A 13,050-nucleotide genomic window follows, 5' to 3' on the forward strand; every position below is an offset into this window, starting at 1 on the left:
TTAAGTCATTAAAATTCATAATTTAGTATTAAGAGAATATTTTTTTATTAAACATTAGTGCTCACTTAAAAAAAAAAAAAAAAAAGTTCAACAAACAACTTAAATCCTAACAAATACAGTATTGTTAAGGATTGATGAAACAGTTTGTTTCGTTTATTTCAGTATATTCCGTTTTAAGCGGAATACAAAGTGGGAGAGGTATGAGCGCGCGAAGCATTGTTTTGTAAACATTGGCCAACGGACTCTCAAAGAATGATTCTGGCCGAAAAACTCTAATACGACTATAATTCCGAGGAATAATAATAAATGAACCCTACAAGGCTATGCCCTATTGACGTCACGACAAATATCGGCATAGCAAGAGCCACCGATACGTTAACGGCCCCGCTAGTTCGTACGAGATAAATTTAAGGAACTCCACGTGCCTCGATTCCTCATTTTCTAGTACCAATCATGCACCCTCCACATCGGGCTCGCAATCCTCCAACCCTGCCATCGCCATTATGAAGCCGTAGAGTAACAAGCAACAAGCAACCTAAAGAACTAATAGCGACGCCACAACTATACCGGCACCCACGCCTCCGTAAGCAACGTGTCCGCGGGTTCTTGGCCGGTAAAGCACCTGCCGCCTTCAAGCAGGCCGTGGCTCTGTACATCCTACAGGCCCGGTTCTTTGACGGGTGGTCAAGGATTATAGAGGACCTGAGCGAGTTCGGTCGGGCCCCAGCGTTATATGCAGGGTTAGGGCGCTGATGCAGTTGTGGACAAACTGCCGATTCTTTTGCGGGCTGGAGCCGATGAGTAGAAGAAGTAAGATAAGATAGATGTGAGAACGAGCCAAGTGGCGTTGCTTACAAGTATATTTTGAAGCTTCGTATTATAGATCATACACATTTAAAATAAAATGCTAGAGATAAAATTTTATGTAAAACGATTCATTATATTAAAAAAAAAAAAAAAAGAAAAAGAAAAAAAAAAAAAAAAGGCTCATTAAACTCGGCTCCCTTGCAAGAATGTAAAAGCAAATGTGAAACAAGAAAATTTTAAGTTTTTTGAAAATGTATAAATTTATAATTTATAATATTGCAATCGAATTATGTGAAAACAATGGACAAAATTTCTTATAAAACAATCAAATACAACTATAGATTGGTTAATGATATATTTATTTATTACAATTTTATAACCAAAAAAAAAAAAAAAAAAAAAAAACAGTTAAGCTCCCAAGGTAGTTAGTCCGATATTTTATTCATAAATAACATTATTTGTCATTGCATTGTTTATTCTTTTATTCTCAGCAAATTCAGAACATATTTTATACATATTGTATCGTTGCAAAACATAAATCTTATTTATCGATTAAAGTTCGAATTCGATTGATCGAATGGGGAGAAAAAATTGGTGTTTTACAAAATTAAATTTTTAAATTTAGTGCTTTTAGTATAATAGAGATATCAGTTTCCGGACAAACACCATAAAACTATTGCTTAGAAATTCAAACATTTTGCAAATTATACGTTCAACGCAAACTATTTACACAATCAATACATCACTTATGAGCAACGCATAGACACTACAACACATTTTGCGATCCAGAAGAGAAGGGTAGCAACCCTCATTTTCCTACATCCACTTAGCTCATGACTCCCGTAAACGTATATTTCATCTCTTATGCGCTCCTTTTTTTTTTCGACATAAATCAACATATTTCATTCGATTTTCTCTCTCTCCCTCTCTCGCTCTTTCCTGCACTATCATAGTTCTTTCAATGTTGTTTCATGCATACTGATACGTGTAATAAATAGTATGGGCTCGTGGCACGCTCAATTATAAATATTTTATTAATCCGATCGTATCGAATTTATTTTTAGTATTGTAATTCACGAAGGAAAAAAACCATTCATACAATAAAGATAAATTGCCAACAGTTTTATACAATAATTTAACAAGTTTTTCAACACGCGATATAATTAATAAATATCAAAAACCATCGTAAAACTAAACTTCAATTTAAAGAATAAAAATATAAAAATACATATTAAGAATTATTAATATTATAAGATAATTAAAATTTCAGAATTTAATAATAATTACCATAATCATCTCCATGTGTGTGCTTATGAACAGTAAATAAAAATATCAAATTATCAAAATATAGATGACACATTTACTTTCATTCAATGCTTCAAATGGAATTTAACACTCGAATAAAAAACAATCGAAAATAATAATAAAACTTTTCTTAGCTTAAATCTTTGGCACTATATCATGTGGAATTGTTAAAAAAAAAAAATATTTACAAAATCTCAATATTCCATATTATTAAAACTTTACAAAACGCCCTCTTGATTCTTATCTGAAGAGCATGAAAAATTGACATCATAGTCAACGATTTTTTTCATTTTCAAGTTTTCGTTTTACTAATTTATTCCACTGTCGTTGAATTCTTAATTGTAAATAATTATCGTCTTAACAATTATAAAATTTACATTTTTCTTATGGAGCATTAAAATAAAAGACTGATATTCTTTTATCGATAAAATTACTGTAGTATTGAAGGCAAATAATAAATATATTTGGCCGGCATCTATTCTAACAGATTTTCAAATTTTCTAATTCTCATAATCATGAAAGTGAGATTAATTTACTCGTTTTAAATTTATGTACTTTAAGCTTCGTATTATTGTATATGATCTTAGGAGACGAATAATTATTGTAACGAGATCACTGACATAAATATACATGACTTTAAAATTTTTTAAATAAATATTTATTTTCTTAGTAATTATAATGATTTTATATTTTCTCTGAAATTTGTTATTTTTAAAAGTAATTGAGATACAGATTTAAATAAATTGGTTTTACTTTTAATTTTTTTAATAACTGTTCATTACCATAATTGTCTTTTTCGTCATGATGATTATTTTTGTGAAGGAGACGAAATAAATGTGAATTTTGAAGAAAGAAATTATAAAATCAATTATTTCCTTCTTCACTACATTATTTAGTCGAACGCTATAGATTATTTATTAAAAGTTCCTGCTATAATCGATGATTTATATAAAGCGGTTTAAAACATTTTTTAATGATTCTTTATAATAAATATATATATATATATATATATATATATATTTGTATATATCTATATATTTTTATGCAATAATTTGTGTTTTTGCTGTGAAAGTGATTAAAATTCCAAAAATAGTTTTCTATATGAAATAATGCCATATCAATATTAAGTTGATATTTCTTGTTAATAAACATGCAAAACTAATACAACTATCAATAAAATTCTACATATAATTGTTAAATTAAATATGATTTCACATTTTTCAACAAGATTTAGCATTTTAAAAAAAATATTATAAAAACAGTTATATTATCTATTCTTGTATTAAATGAATGATTGTATGTTGTAAATATAATCATAAATAAAAAGTAAAATGAAAATGTTATAAGTAAAAAAAAAAAAAAAAAATTAAACAAACGACCATGAATCACAAAACTAAAAATAACTTTTATATATAAGGTATTTTACATATTTTTGTCTGTCTATGAATTCATACTTAAATGTACATATCAATTAATTCTAGTAAGACATAAAAAATAAAAGTTAAATTTAAATTGTGCTAGAGTTTATTATATTAATTAAGTGAAATATATGCATGAAGGTATTGAAAACTAAAGTTCACTTTAATTCGTATTATACCAAATATAATATCAATCATATTTTTATTCAAATACTAAAACACTTATTAGTTATACTTGAAATTTTTACAATTATTTTTTTATGTTTAATTGAAAATATGGACATTTAAACATGGAAAAATGATAAATTACCTATTAAACTGATGCGAGTAAGATTTTACAATCTATTTAAAAAAAATTTTCTACTTACGTTTAATTATTTATTTCATTTATTATTTTTAATAAAAAAACTCGCAAATAAAATTGCTAAATGATAATGAAAATATAGATTTTGTTATTTTTAATTTTGATATGAACAAATTAATAGAAAATTTTTCATATTTTACGAACATACAAACACAAATCTTACAGACTTTTATGTATAATGAAAACCTAACCTACAACTTATTATATTTTTCGAAGTCTGAGGCACAATTTTAGTTCTTATTAGTTTTTATAACCTCATAATGTGCCTCTTCATGAATATCATCAGATTTTTGATAAAACTTATTTTTAAATAATCTGATACCTATAATTATTAACAAAAATACTTCTACGTAAGCAATATAACCAACTATCTCGCACCCAAGCAGTTTACTCCTTTTTCCAATTTTCATCCAATAAAGCCTGAATAATAATTACTATCTTTATCAACTTTTCATCTTCATTATTCAGCATTATATTTCTTATTGCTATTTGTTTTAAAATATTATCAGTTGTGCTATAATTTCTACAATTAAAGTAAATTTTATTTCACTTTAAAAGACTTTATATGAAGAATATAATAATAATAATAATAATAATAATAATAATAATAATAATATACAAATAATGTAAAGAAAAACAGAAAATGGTGCTTTCATATAATCGCTAGTTATGTAAATTTTTGTTCTTTATCAAATGACTAATTTATTCAATATAATTATAAATTATATAGTTTATAAAATTAATAAATGTTATTACTTTATTAATGTATGATTTAGAATATATTGTAATTATCTGTAAACACGTAATGCAGGCAGTTTTACATAAATTATTTAAACATAATTACAATACACGTATTATTTGAATATGAAAATATTTTTCTGTGAAAAAATGCATGAAATACGTAAATTATAAATATTTATTTTTAATGCATTATTATAAAAACAATATAATAAATTTTAAAGAATTTTTCAATCACAAATAGATTAGAATTTAATGATGATTTTTTAAGAATACAATTATATCGTTTAATTTGTGGATAACACATTTTCTGTAATATTGTAACTTTTATACTTTTTTATTTATATTCAAATAATTTTTGATTAATTTTTAACAGAAATTTTAAAGAAAAATTCTCCCAAAGACATAACGTATTTCACATGGTAAAATTGAAAAAAAAAAAAAAAAAAAAAAAATACGATTCCAAGAAAATTTTATTTTCTGCCAACATTTGTTCTTTAATTAGAAATATACGTCAGAAAATAATCGAAATTATCCTATTTCGTGAAATAATCGACCACTGATAAAATAGATTAGCAAAATATCGGGTTTTAGTTTATAGTATTATTGAGAAAATTGAAAATTTTAACATGAATGTAGGAAATAGAAGTATATGCACTATATTATTTTGTATGATTTTATTTTGTATTAATATTACAATTTAATTATAAAAGAAATTAAAGTCTTATTGACATTCTGCAAGTTAACTGTATTTTTTGTATTTTTGGAAGTGAAAATGTTTTGTGTAAATAATTTGCATCTATCGATGAGATTAATTAACCAAATATAATGTGGAATTTTTATATTATTATTTTTTTTATTTTTTTTTTTTTAATAAAATCTCATTTTTAGTAATTAGTAATAAATAAATAAATAAATAAATAAATAAATAAATATATATATATAAAGATATGTGTGTGCGTGTGTGCGTGTGTGCGTGTGTGCGTGTGTGTGTGTGTGTATACATATTTATATATAAAATAACGATTTTACTTTATTTATATTATGTATGTATAGTATGAGTAATTGTACAAAAGATATAACATGCAATCGACAAAGTACACAGTTTTGTTCTATTAGTAATTATTAACTAATTAGTCATTAAATCGTATGTACTTTTCAGAAAATAAAGTGTTTCATCATAAATACTTTCAATTTAAGAAGGTAATTTTTTTACTATCAAATACATTTCTTTATTACAAGACTTTATTGACAATAAATAATATATATATATATATTATAGGAATTGAAAGTAGGGAATTGAAAAAATTAATTAATACTAATAGTAATACTAATTTGTTTTGTTAAATAAACATAGTAAATTATTATATTAAAATATTGCATTAATATTGATTAAATGGACGTCGAAAATTACTCATTAATATGTTTGATTGATTACATTGCTTTTCAATATTTCTCAATAATTTACTAATTGTTTTTTCCGTGATTTGACCACGATTGAATAAATAGTTTTTTTTTGTCGAGTTTCCGATACGACTATAACTTATGACTTTTCAAATTAATGCATTTAATCTATTACGAATGATAAAATTCAATTTTTTATCGCTTATAATCAATGTGCATGTAGCTTTGTACTATTTGATCTTCATGTTTTTACGGCAAAGATTTCTTATATTATAAGTAAAAATTAGTACTCGCAAATTTTGTAAAAGATTGTATCTCATAAAATGCTATCTCTGCTGTTTCAATTCAAATACCACTTATTATAATTAATTAATTTCATTAAATTGTACAATTGAAGTTTATGGAAGGACATTAATCACGGATAATGAATGAGATACATGTCAGGACAGTCATTTTGCTCGTTACGCTTGTTCGAACGTTCCAATGTAATTTTAGCTTGGTAAGGCCGGAATAAAACATCCGACCACGTTCGATGATGCATATTGTCAAATGTTGCAACAGTCGAATCTCCAATTGCAAGATGCATTAAAAATCACTAGGCCAGCATCTAGTGGCATACGCAGTCTTGTCTATCGCGCCATCAAGCGACGAAACGGCAAACTCGTTTAACCAAGTACCTCCTGGTCATGGGCAGACTTTGCAAGACTGCAGTCTCTATACATTAGTAATAGCAACTTGTCTGCATTTGGCACATTGCACATTGCATTCTTGCTACCCACCGCAAGGACATTGGCGGTGCTTTACAATGGCTAAGCCACTCACTAACACGCAATAACAAAACATTTTTAAGCTTTATTAGATCGATCTTTCGAGATTATGTGCTTTTATTGCTTATTTCTAGTTTAATGATCATTAGAGTCCCTATGGGATTGCGCATTAAAAGCTAGCTAATGGAAATACTTTCAAAAGCTTTTCCTACATTTCGTATCTTGTTATTTCGAGATGTCAGCGTAACGTGTAAATACTTACAATAAGAATTTACAAACGGAAATGTCAAATAAACTATGTATACACATATGTACTTATAAAGGCATATTGATATAAAGGCAACTTATATATTGATTGAATATAATTGGCGAGCGTTAACTTAATATATATGCATCATCTATATAAATATAATTCTATTAGAAACCAAATATTTCTTATATCACGACAATGTAATATTTTATCTTTAATATATTCTCGACGACCTATACTACACCTACATATATAATACAACAATAATTTATTTATTTATACCTTATATAATAATTGTTTAATATTATATTATAAAATAATTGTTTATTTATACCTATAAATAATTATATATTTTATGATTTTTATACGTTTATATGTAATTTGTCCAAGGGAAATTATGTAATTAAATGCAATGGAATGACTTAAGCATTGTTATGAAATAAAATAGTTACATTACGATAAAAATCTTCAGATTACATAATGTTTGAAGTATATTGATAGAAACCTACTTTATTGCATAGAGTTATTACTCGGGGAATAGAAAAATCTTGTACATTAATTAATAAGACTTACCTCATTGAGTTTAATAGAATCTAATTAACATTTCAATTAGTATTGGGGAAAAAAAGAGAAAAAAAATTAATTTATCGATTTTTCATAATAAAATGTGCATATCTAAGAAATTAAGTCCATTCGTGTTAATTTTAACAAGTATAAGTAAATACGTAAATAGAATAGTAAGTTCGATTTACGGTGACCTACTTAGATTTTTAATACCCACATTTACTAAAAGAACATACATGCGCAAAAGTCCTGCTTAAAGACGTAATTCACACTATAATTTAATGTATTTTATATTAAATACAATAATTCTGTCTATCAACAATACGTTTTATAATACAAATAATAGCTTATGAGTAATGATTATTATGAACATGATTCATCATAATAATACAAAACCATTTCACCAAGAAATTTAAAATATTTATTTACAAACACTAAACGATAAAATTAGTTGTTAAGTTAAAATAGTTGCATCTTTCATTGCATATTTATTAAACTTTTAATTCGGTCACAGTACGTGCTCCATCTAATACTTGTTTATTTTTTTATTTTTATTTCTCATTCGCTGCACTTTGGCTCGTCATTCACGTGCAAATGATATAAACAGGATCGAAAATCTTGCAAGCATAACTCAGAATAACGCGAGCACAGAAAACACGAAGGACAAGAGAAAGAAAGAGGCAAATAATCGACAGATACTCTCGTGAGTTTTATAAGCTCTTGATTTATGTGAGCTCGAGAGTGGGAAAGCACCTGCGAAAGGAGAAGTGCTGATAAGATTTCAGGAGCTATCGGACTAATAAATCGACTACTTCTTACGATGTTAATATTTAAGACTGTTCGATTGACTCTATTGTAACTATTATTTTATACGCTCCTTCGTGCTTTTAAGTCTCGGTAATAAGTACGAAAAATTAATCACATCTGTTGTTAAACGATAGCTTAACTGTTAACGGATAGAGAGAATTGTCCATATAGTGTAGAATTTTTTGAAAAAGATTATATACTAACTAATATATATCGATGAATAAAGAGAAAAATTATTCTTTACATTATTTTAATATAAATATTATAGATTTTATATTTATTTTAACAGGATTACCGCATCATACATCAAAATGTCAGATATTACTTAGCTCCAAGCATCATCATTTGACATTTTAATTCTACTTTTCGAAATTCCTTATCCCCTGTTGCTTATTAATTTTCATTACACAATACCAAACATCACACATATTCCAATTCCAATGATTTTAACAAGTTCGTATATTAAATATGATAGTTTATATTTTATAAATAATTCTATTCATCAGACTTTATTAGTATGATTTTATTTATCAAATAAATATTAAATACATCTATATTATTATCATCTACTATTATGTAAAATATTATGAGAATAATAAATATTTATTATTAATTGACGATTATTAGGGAGTTTTTGACTTTTTATACAAGATACTTGCTTGATATGATATTTTTATTTACATAATAATGAAACAAATCATAAAACTATTGAAATTTTATCGCGAATATAGACATTAAAATAAGATTGAATTTTTGTTATTTTGTAGATTATTTTTACCATTTAAAATTACCTTCTGTATTCAATTTACAGCTTTAAATATTAAATATTAACTATACAATCGTATGTTATCGATACTATTAAAGTGACTAATGAAAAAAAAATTAACAAAATTACAAAAAATTAACGAAAAAATACTTATAAGTTATAAAATGTTTATATAAATGAAAAAAAAAAAATCTTTCAACGGAATGAAAAGGAAAAAAAAAGAAATATATGTATGTGTGTGTGTGTGTGTGTGTGTGTGTGCGCGCGCGCGCGCGCGCGCGTGTGTGTGTGTGTACCGTAGAAAAACTGTAAGTATTTAGCAGAATAATTTAAAATGTAGAAATTTTATTTTCCAGGGCTTTACGGTGCTGTAAATACTTATTGCTTCGTTGTAAAAAATGGATTTATATTTTCTTGCGGTTTTTCTCCCTAATTTATATACAACGAATCTATGCTTAGAAGTTATTTAGTTTTAGTACTTAAAATTATTAACTAATTCGGTTGTAAACACAGATTTTACTCGTACTATTAGCCATATAATTGTGTTTAATCGCTTCAAAATGAATTTCACTTTTTTAAGTAATTATCTGTTTTAAAGATTTTATAATGTTATATAATTTAATTGAATAATATAAAATATTTATTTAATTACATAAGTAAGTAATTTATGAAAATCGAGCAAAGTATTAAAAAAAAAAAAAAAAAAAAAAAAAAAAAAAAAAATAAAAAAAAGCAATGTAAAATTATTCAATTTGTAAAAATGTCGCACTTTGAAATATTAAAATATATTAACGGTAAAAGACATTTACATCCAATAAATCAAATAATATAAATAATCGACTGACTTATTTGTGTAGAAAATTTTTATTGGAATACTCACTCGTCACTTGAAAATTTAGACATTATATTATATTATGACAAGTTAGTGACATAATGACTAAGATAAGCTATTTCAGCGGTTATTTTCTAATCGTTAAAAACTTTCATATAATTACTTAAAGCGAGATTACGATTTTTCGCTCAATGGTGGAATGCGAGTGATTAATCCCATTAAATAATTATCGCGTCCATAGCTTATCGAAACTTCGTCCTTATCCTATTAGACTAAAGTTAAACCTTAATATTTCTCAACTATTTCACCTGCTCGTTATTTTACATTTCCAAGTGTGAAAATTGATACTCAATAAATTCTAAACACTACCCTTAAATCAGTGTTTTTATGAAAACTATTTATATAATTATTTATTATTTAAGGATGACTGACAGCATGAAAAAAATTAACATTTTACCGATAGCGCTTCTATGCAAGATTTTCTAAATATTTTCTGAAGAAAAAAAACTATAAATCTTTTATTGCATTGATTAAATAATAATTGAAACGATATTTTAAAATGTTTGTTTATAATATTTTTATAGAAACATAATCATAATGTGCGCTTAAAATAAGTAACATAGATTTATAATTATGTTTCAGCTTTAAATTTTGCCCATTGTATTGACAAAATTATTAATTACAAAAATAACCTTCTTCTTTTTTTTATACATTTATGACCTATATCAATTATATTTATATATATATATATATATATATATATATATATGTGTGTGTGTGTGTGTGTGTGTGTGTTTCTTTCATTCTATTATAAAGTTTTGTAATATATATTTGCGGGCTCACAAAATTCCTTTATATTCCTTGTATCGATTAGTACTTTCAACCTTATGAATATACTTTCTCAGCATTTCTGCAATATTATTAATTTTTCTTACAAATTTTAATTGTTAAGGGAAATAATACGTATAATTTATCCTCGTTTATAAATGTAATAATAGGAAAATATTTTTCTTTATTTCATTAGAATATTACAATGTGTATGCAAGTTAATTTTTCCATTATTCCTTCATAGACAATTTTATTTTCAAACTTGATAAAAAGTCAGATGTGTGATTGAAAAATGAACGATTCAATTTCAATGATTTACATATGCATATGTCTCTATGTTTTAATTAAGCAGTTTAAAGTTAAATCATAGATAATAGATTAAATAAAAATTGTTAATTTAATAATTTACTTGATATCTTAATTAAATAATAAATTTTAAACTTAATTTTTATATTATTAGTGACCGTTCATTTAATACAGCAGTTAATTCAACTGTCAAACATGAAAACCAAGTAAAAAAAAAATGTAAATAAATTCAAATTATTTATATAGAGAAACATATTCTGCTGCAACGTAATACATCGATTTAACGAAAATCTTTAGATATTGCATCTTCTATCAAATTAGAATTAACGACTACACTTTTATCGATACACATTTTCAAAAACTGATTTATTAATTATCTTGTGAAGAATGCTCTATTCATATTTGCAATATCAGCAATAGAAAAAAAGTTTATGTATATATATATATATATATATATATATATATATATATGTGTGTGTGTGTGTGTGTGTGTGTGTTTCTTTCATTCTATTATAAAGTTTTGTAATATATATTTGCGGGCTCACAAAATTCCTTTATATTCCTTGTATCGATTAGTACTTTCAACCTTATGAATATACTTTCTCAGCATTTCTGCAATATTATTAATTTTTCTTACAAATTTTAATTGTTAAGGGAAATAATACGTATAATTTATCCTCGTTTATAAATGTAATAATAGGAAAATATTTTTCTTTATTTCATTAGAATATTACAATGTGTATGCAAGTTAATTTTTCCATTATTCCTTCATAGACAATTTTATTTTCAAACTTGATAAAAAGTCAGATGTGTGATTGAAAAATGAACGATTCAATTTCAATGATTTACATATGCATATGTCTCTATGTTTTAATTAAGCAGTTTAAAGTTAAATCATAGATAATAGATTAAATAAAAATTGTTAATTTAATAATTTACTTGATATCTTAATTAAATAATAAATTTTAAACTTAATTTTTATATTATTAGTGACCGTTCATTTAATACAGCAGTTAATTCAACTGTCAAACATGAAAACCAAGTAAAAAAAAAATGTAAATAAATTCAAATTATTTATATAGAGAAACATATTCTGCTGCAACGTAATACATCGATTTAACGAAAATCTTTAGATATTGCATCTTCTATCAAATTAGAATTAACGACTACACTTTTATCGATACACATTTTCAAAAACTGATTTATTAATTATCTTGTGAAGAATGCTCTATTCATATTTGCAATATCAGCAATAGAAAAAAAGTTTATGTATATATATATATATATATATATATATATATATATATGAAGCAGGCACTCATCATTAACAGTTTGTAATAAAGAATCATTGAAATATAAACTTCTTATACGTATTAATTATTTGCTTAAAAAATATTATAATGAAAGCTTACAAATATTGTTAATTATGCTAATAAACAAAATCAACATTAAACTCGATCATATTTACATTAATCACATTAATATTTACATTATCTCAATGATGGCTATAATTCTCTATTTTGTATTCCATAAATTATTGATTAATTTTCAAATCTAACTTACTCTGAAATTCTATCAATAAAGCTGTCGCATCTTCTTTGAAATTAAGAAAATTCTTTTATTTTAAAATTTTATGAGTAGTCTGGTATTTAAAAATTAAAATTGGCAGCGCAATTACAAATACAACGATATTTGAATATAATTAGCGAAGATTATTTTTCAAAAGTTATAATACATGCAAATGTGCGATTAAAGCTACATACATGATATTAAATTCTTGTATATACATCTTATCGAAATTCAATACTACTTTAATGATCTAAGCTTATTAATATGATTAATATCAATATAAAATTCAATATTCAATTCTTACTTATTTTGCAATATTGGACTT

Source organism: Ceratosolen solmsi, unplaced genomic scaffold, assembly GCF_000503995.2.
Source record: "Ceratosolen solmsi marchali unplaced genomic scaffold, CerSol_1.0 scaffold28, whole genome shotgun sequence".
Taxonomy (NCBI): Eukaryota; Metazoa; Arthropoda; class Insecta; order Hymenoptera; family Agaonidae; genus Ceratosolen; species Ceratosolen solmsi.